The following is an 8627-nucleotide window of genomic DNA, read 5'->3' on the forward strand; positions in this document are numbered from 1 at the left end:
TAAGAAATCTGAGAACTAGACTTCTGCTCTTTGTAAATTACCCATTCTCAGTTATTGTGTTATAGCAGCACAAAATGGATCAAGACAATATTATTACTAATTAATCTTGAACAGACCGGGCACGGTGGCTCTCGTCTGTAATACCAACACTTTGGGAGGTCAAGGCAGGTGAATCACTTGAGGTCAGGAGAATCACTTAAACCCAGGAAGAAGAGGTTGCAGTGAGCCAGGATTGAGCCACTACACTCCAGCCTAGGTGACAGAGTGAGAGAGTCTGTCTCAAAAAACAAACAAACAAATTTCTTTATTGAAGACATTATGGGCTGGGCATGGTGGCTCACACCTATCATCCCAGCACTTTGGGAGGCCAAGGCAGATGGATCACTTGAGGTCAGGAGTTCAAGACCAGCCTGGCCAACGTGGTGAAACCCTGTCTCTCCTAAAAATACAAAAGTTAGCCAGGTGTGGAGGCTCACACCTGTAATCCCAGCTACTCAGGAGGCTAAGGCAGGAGAATCGCTTGAACCCAGAGGTGGTGGTTGCAGTGAGCCCAGATAATGCCACTGCACTCTAGCATGGGCGACAAAGCGAGACTCCATCTCAAAAAAACAAGAAATGATGTTGAAAATCTATTTGTAAATCATTTGTATCTGCAGATTACTTGTAGAGACATGTGAAATACACCAAACACTATTGTCATGTAGCACCAAACTGAAATAATTCAACATGAGGCCTATTTTGTTAGCACCAATGGAATGTTTTGACTAAATCTCAAATATATTTTTTTTTCTTTTTCTTTTCTTTCTTTTTTTTTCTTTTGAGACGAAGTTTCACTCTTGGTGCCCAGGCTGGAGTGCAATGGTGCAATCTCGGCTCACTGCAACCTCCACCTCCTGAGTTCAAGCAATTTTCCTGCCTCAGCCTTGCAAGTAGCTGGCTGGCTGGGAATACAGCCACCTGCCACTATATTCAGCTGATTTTTTTGTTTTTGTTTTTGTTTTTTGAGACAGAGTTTTGCTCTTTTGTCCAGGCTGGAGTGAAGTGGCACAATCTTGATTCACAGCAACCTCCGCCCCCTGGGTTCAACCAATTCTCCTGCTTCAGCCTCCTGAGTAGCTGGGATTATAGGCGTCCACCACCACGCCTGGCTACTTTTTCTATTTTTAGTAGAGACGGGGTTTCGCCACGTTGGCCAGGTTGGTCTCAAACTCCTTACCTCAGGTGATCCACCCGCCTCAGCCTCCCAAAGTGCTAGGATTGCAGACGTGCAGCCTCCCAAAGTGCTATGATTACAGGCATGAGCCACTGTACCCCACTTTTTTATTTTTTGTATTTTTAGTAGAGATGGGGTTTCAACATGTTGCCCAGGCTGGTCTCGAACTCCTGACCTCAGGTGATCTGCCTGCCTTGGCCTCCCAAAGTGCTGCAATTACAAGCGTGAACCACCAAGTCTGGCCCTCAAATATTTCAAAATATCTATTGGCTGGGTGTGGCAGCTCACGCCTGTAATCCTGACACTGAGAGGCTGAGGCAGGCAGATTGCTTAAGCCCAGGGGTTCGAGAACAGCCTGGGCAACAGAGCAAAACCCCATCTCTACCACAAAATAAAAATAAAAAATTAGCCAAGCATGATGGACACCTGTAGTCCTAGCTACTCAGTAGGATGAGATCAGAGATTGCTTGACCCTGAGAGGCAGAGGTTGCAGTGAGCTGAGACTGCACCACTGCACTCAACCCTGGGTGACAAAACTAGACAATGTCTAAAATATATATATTTTTTAGTCATGGCGAGGTCTTGCTATGTTGCCCAGGCTGGTCTCGAACTCCTGGTCTCAAGCTATCCTCCCACCTTGCGCCCCCAAAGTACTGGGATTTCAGGTGTGAGCCACTGCCCCCAACCAAATTTTAGTCAGGTTGGGATGCAACTTACAGATATTTTATTTTATTTTATTTTTGAGACAGGGTCTCACTCTGTCACCCAGGTCAGTGTGCAGGGCTGCGATCTCAGCTCACTGCAACCTCCACCTCTTGGGTTCAAGCAATTCTCCTGCTTTAGCCTCCTGAGTACCTGAGATTACAGGCATGTGCCACTACACCTGGCTAAGTGTGTGTGTGTGTGCACGTGTGTGTGTGCGTGTGTGTGTTTTGAGACAGAGTCTCATTCTGTTACCCAGGCTGGAACGCAGTGGCATGATCCGGCTCACTGCAACCTCTGCCTCCTAGGTTCAAGGGATTCTCCTGACTCAGCCTCCCAAGTAGCTAGGTTTACAGACGCATGCCACCATGCCTGGCTAATGTTTGTATTTTCAGTAGAGATGGGGTTTAATCATGTTGACCAGGCTGGTCTTGAACTCCTGACCCAGATGATCTGCCCACCTCAGCCTCCCAAAGTGCTAGGATTACACAAGTGAGCCACCGTGCCTGGCCTAGGAAAACCTTTTGAACCCGGGAGGTGGAGGTTGCAGTGAGCCGAGAATGCACAACTGCACTCCAGCCTGGGTGATGGAGCCAGATTCTGAGTAAGAAAAGAGAGAAAAGAGAGAAAGGAGAGAGGAGAAAGAAAAGCAAAGGAAGGCAGGGCAAGGTAGGGCAAGGCAGGACAAGGCAGGGCAAAGCAAAAGAAAGGAGGGAGGGAGGAAAGAAGGGAAGGAGAAAAGGAGGGAGGAAGGGAAAGATAAAAGAAATGAAGGAAGGAAGGGATTCAATGACAAATGGGTGTCACCTTGCATCTTTTTTTATAAAAAACAATCACATTTTCCAAAACAAAATTTAGTAAACCGTATGTCACTGTTTTACATTTTGCAAATTCTTTTCAATGCCTGGCCTAGTAGAAAACTACTGGATTGTCATACCTGCTTGTGTTCAAACTGCAGCAAAATGTTATGGGTGAACTATATGAAGAAAATCTAGCCTTACACATATGTGGATACATACATATATGCTTCTTTTTTTTGAGACAGGGTTCCTCAGGCTGGAGTACAGTGGCACAATCTCAGCTCACTGCGGCCTTTACCTCCCAAACTCAAGTGATCCTCTCACTTTAGTACCACGAGTAGCTGGGACTACAGGTGTGGACCACCACACCTGGTTAATGTTTGAATGTTTCGTAGAGATGGATTTTTGCCATGTCGCCCAGGCTCGCCCTCCCAAAGTGATCTGACCTTGCATGAATCTTTTACTCTTGCATGATTTTGTAATATTTGAAAATATTGGCCGGGCTTGGTGGCTCACGCCTGTAATCCCAGCACTTTAGGAGGCCAAGAGGGCAGATCACCTGAGGTCGAGAGTTCGAGACCAGCCTGACCAACATGGAGAAACCCTGTCTCTACTAAAAATACAAAAATTAGCCGGGCGTGGTGGTGCATGCCTGTAATCTCAGCTACTCGGGAGGCTGAGGCAGGAGAATCGCTTGAACCCAGGAGGGGGAGGTTGCAGTGAGCTGAGACCACACCACTGCACTCCAGCCTGGGCAACAGAGCAAGACTCCATGTCAAAAAAAATAAAACCAACAACAACAAACAAAACAAACGAAAAATCCCACCACACCACCAAAATAATTAAAAATAAGCCAGATGGGTTGGGCAAGGTGGCGCACACCTATAATCCCAGCACTTTGAAGGCCAAGTCGGGCATATCACCTGAGGTCGGGAATTTGAGATCAGCCTGATCAACATGGAGAAATTCTGTCTCTACTAAAAATACAAAATTAGCCAGGCGTGGTGGCGCATGCCTGTAATCCCAGCTACTCCAGAGGCTGAGGCAGGATAATCGCTTGAACCCAGGAGGCAGAGGTTGCCCTGAGCCAAGATCTTGCCATTGCACTCCAACCTGGGCAACAAGAGCGAAACTCAGTCTCAAAAAAGAAAAAAATTTATATTGATTCACTGAGTGATGTGGATCTTCCAAAATGTTGACACTGCATTATGCAAATGCTCCTTGATTGCATTAGGATGTGGCTACCCTCCCATAAACCCATTATAAATAGAAAATACTGTAAATTTGGTGAGGTGCAGTGGCTCATGCCTGAAATAGAAAATATATATGAAAATATTGTAAGTCAAAAATGCATTTAATGCACCTAACCTAGAAAACACATAGTTTGATTAGCCTACATTAAACATGTTGAAAACACTTACATTAGCCTACACTTGGGCAAAATCATCTAACACGAAGCTTATTTTACAAAAAAATGTTGAATGTCTCATGTGATTTATAGAATACTGTAATGAAAGTGAAAACAGAATGGCTGTATGGGTATTTAAATTAGGGTTTCTACTGAATGAGCATTGCTTTCACACCATCATAAAGTGGAAAAATCTTAAGTTGAACCATCATAAGTTCAGGACTGTCTGTCCAATAAGAACAAATAAAACCACATTATAGGCTGGGTGCAGTGGCTCACTCCTGTAATCCCAGCACTCCGGAAGGCCGAGGCAGGTGGATCACCTGAGGTCAGGAGTTCAGGACCAGCCTGGCTAACATGGCGAAACCATGTCTCTACTAAAATTAGCCAGGTGCAGTGTCATGTGCCTGTAGTCCCAGCTACTGAGGAGGCTGAGGCAGAAGAATCACTTAAACTTGGGAGGAGGAGGTTGCAGTGAGCCGAGATTGCACCACTGCACTCCAGCCTGGGCGACAGAATAAGACTCCATCTCAAAAAAAAAATTCATATATAAAACCAAATTATATAATAACAACAAAGAATTCACATTTGTTAATATCACCACTGATCTCATCAGAATTTTTTTTTATTTTTTGGTACAGCATAATTTCTTTTTTTTTTTTTTTAATTTAGACATAGGGTCTTGCTCTGTCCCCCAGGATGGAATGCGGTAGCAGCATCATAGCTCACTGCAGCCTCCAATACCATGGTTCAAGTGATTCTTCCACCTCAGCCTCATGTCTCAGCGTTGCCTGTAGCTGAAACTACAGGCACACACCACTGTGCTCAGCTTATTTTGTTATTTTTTGTAGAGATGCGGGTCTCACTTTGTTACCTAGGTTGGACTTGAACTCTTGGTCTCAAGCAATCCTCCCACATTGGCCTCTTAAAGTGCTGGGATTATAGGCATCAGCCACTGTGCCCAGCCCAGAAAATTCCTGAAATATTGGAAAACTGTCAAGCTGAAAGTAGCAAACACAAGTTTTCCAAAATTCTAATTTTTGCTTGAAAGTTAAAATTTTTATAATTGTCGACAAATACTGTCAATAGTTTTTCTTGAAGTGACAAGGTTCTCCTGGTTAAAGAATGCATCTACCAACACCCAATTCTATTTAACCATAGATTGTCTGTCAGCCACTCTTTCAAGTAAAAATGGAGTTCCATGAAGAGAGCAGTTAGTTCAGCTTGCAATTCAAACAATTATGTAAGTAATTTCCTCAAGACAACCATCTAACTTTTTTTTTTTTTTTTTGAGACTGAGTCTTGCCCTGTCCCCCAGGCTGGAGTGCAGTGGTGTGATCTTGACTCACTGCAACCTCTCCCTCCAGCGATTCTCCTGCCTCAGCCTCTGGTAGTGTATACAACTTACTTTGTTTAGTAGAGACAGGGTTTCACCATGTTGGTCAGGCTGGTCTTGAAGTCCTGACCTCAAGTGATCTGCCTGCCTCAGCCTCCCAAAGTGCTGAGATTACAGGCGTGAGTCACCGCGCCCGGACTGATGACAACTATCTACTTTGGTATGCAGCACAAATGCTTCATATCTACTTCCCATTTCATTACATATATACATATATAGAGAGAGTTTATATATATATACACACACATATACGTGTGTGCGTGTACTCAATGCTACAAAGTTGTAACACTGGAAATTATCAAGCTTTATTATTATTATTATATTATTATTATTATTATTTTTGAGGTGGAGTTTTGCTCTTGTTGCCCAGACTGGAGTCCAGTGGCATGATCTCAGCTCACCACAACCTCCGCCTCCCGGGTTCAAGCAATTCTCCTGCTTCAGCCTCCTTGAGTAGCTGGGATTACAGGCATGTGCCACCATGCCTGGTTAATTTTGTATTTTTAGTAGAAACGGGGTTTCTCCATGTTGGTCAGGCTGGTCTCGAACTCCTGACCTTAGGTGATCCACCTGCCTTGGTCTGCCAAAGAGCTGGGATTACAGGCGTGAGCCACCACGCCCAGTCTTTTTTTTTTGTGACGGAGTCTCACTCTGTCGCCCAGGCTGGAGTCCAGTGGCACGATCTCCACTCACTGCAAGCTCCACCTCCCAGGTTCAAGTGGTGATTCTCCCGCCTCAGCCTCCTGAGTAGATGGGACTACAGGCGGGCTCCACCACACCTCGCTAATTTTTGTATTTTTAGTAGAGACGGGGTTTCACCATGTTGGCCAGGATGGTCTCAAACTCCTGACCTCATGATCCACCCACCTCGGCCTCCCAAAGTGCTGGGATTACAGGCTTGAGCCACCACGCCTGGTCCAAGTTTTATTATTTCATCACAGGACTCTCTTAATTCAAACTAAAAACTGTGATCATGTGTTGGTGAAGAATGGAGACTTGTATTCACTTCCTTGATTCTTGATTAATACCAAGGAACTGGCAGTTTTTAATTTCTTTCTTTTTCTTTTTCTTTTTTTTTTTTGAGACAAGGTCTTTCTCTGTTGACCAGGCTAGAGTACAATGGCCCATTCTCAGCTCACTGCAGCCTCTGCTTCCAGGTTCAAGCAATTCTCCTGCCTCAGCTTCCCGAGCAGCTGGGATCACAGGCACACGCCACCAAGCCCAGCTAATTTTTGCATTTTTAGTAGAGACGGGGTTTCGCCATACTGGCCGGGCTAGGCTCAAACTCCTGACCTCAGGTGATCCGCCCGCCTCAGCCTCCCAAAAGCCTGGGATTACAGGCTGAGCCACCTTAATTTATTTTGTACCTGTCAGTGCAGATGTCAACCAGTGAAAAGGCAAATTCCATCTTGATTTTGTGAAAGTTGATCATAAAAATTGAGTCATTCTTACCATAGTCAACAAAACAGAGTGAAGATACAGAGGGAAAAAGCACTCAGGGGCACATAACATTGCTCCAAAAATGTAGTTCTCTGCATGTCCAGCTGCTGAATAAACTGCTGGTTGTAACTTGAGGCCAGTCTTTTTTTTTTTTTTTTTTTGAGACGGAGTCTCGCTCTGTCGCCCAGGCTGGAGCACAGTGGCCAGATCTCAGCTCACTGCAAGCTCCGCCTCCCGGGTTTACGCCATTCTCCTGCCTCAGCCTCCCGAGTAGCTGAGACTACAGGCGCCCGCCACCTCGCCCGGCTAGTTTTTTGTATTTTTAGTAGAGACGGGGTTTCACCGTGTTCGCCAGGATGGTCTCGATCTCCTGACCTCGTGATCCGCCCGTCTCGGCCTCCCAAAGTGCTGGGATTACAGGCTTGAGCCACCGCGCCCGGCCTTCTTATCTCATAGCTGCTAAAACAACCTGCTGCCTCTCTAAGGCTAATTTAAAACCCACCATATTTGCTCACTAATTGGATCTTGTCAGCTCCCTGAAACTTTATATTAATATCAATGAACTTTTTTTTTTTTTTTTTGAGATGGAGTCTTGCTCTGTTGCCCAGGCTGGAGTGCGGTGGTTCGATCTCGGCTCACTGCAAGCTCTGCTTCCTGTGTTCACGCCATTCTCCTGCCTCAGCCTCCTGAGTAGCTGGGACTACATCCACACACCATCGCGACTGGCTAATTTTTTATAGTTAGTAGAGACAGGGTTTCACCATGTTAGCCAGGATGGTCTGGATCTCCTAACCTCGTGATCCACCCACCTCGGCCTCCCAAAGTGCTGAGATTACAGGTGTGAGCCACTGCGCCCGGCCTAATGAAATTTCTTTAAAAATCAACACATATGGCCGGGCGCGGTGGCTCAAGCCTGTAATCCCAGCACTTTGGGAGGCCGAGACGGGCGGATCACGAGGTCAGGAGATCGAGACCATCCTGGCTAACAGGGTGAAACCCCGTCTCTACTAAAACATACACAAAAACTAGCCGGGCGAGGTGGCGGGTGCCTGTAGTCCCAGCTACTCCGGAGGCTGAGGCAGGAGAATGGCGTAAACCCGGGAGACGGAGCTTGCAGTGAGCTGAGATCCGGCCACTGCACTCCAGCCTGCGTGACAGAGCGAGACTCCATCTCAAAAAAAAAAAAAAATCAACACATAACATTTATCTTTTTTATAAAACCCCCAAACCTCTCTTTGTTTTTTGGACACACTGAAAAACCACCCAGCCTGTATGTGCCCCAAATTGCAGTTCTTGCTTCCCAAATAAGATGTTAATTTTAGAGATTCATTCCTTCATCTTTATTGTGACTTCGACAGTACAATAAAAAAAATACTTTTGACTTTGAAGACCTCCTGGAAATGTTCTGTGAACCCACGGGGTCATGTGAGTCACATTCTCAGAAGCACTGCTCTAGGGCTCTACCCTGTTACTGGGGTATGACACTTCTGGGATCTCTACTGGATGCTTTGGTTATCCTTATAGAGTCTCTCCACTGCTGGCTAATGTGAGTTCTGGGAACTTTTCAGTTTACGATTAGAATAGTTTACAGGGTTTTTTTTTTTTTTTTTTTTTTCCTGGTATTACTGAATTTCACCCTACAGTTTTTTTTTTTTTTTTTTTTTTTTT

The sequence above is a fragment of the Piliocolobus tephrosceles genome, chromosome X, assembly GCF_002776525.5.
Source record: "Piliocolobus tephrosceles isolate RC106 chromosome X, ASM277652v3, whole genome shotgun sequence".
Lineage (NCBI taxonomy): Eukaryota > Metazoa > Chordata > Mammalia > Primates > Cercopithecidae > Piliocolobus > Piliocolobus tephrosceles.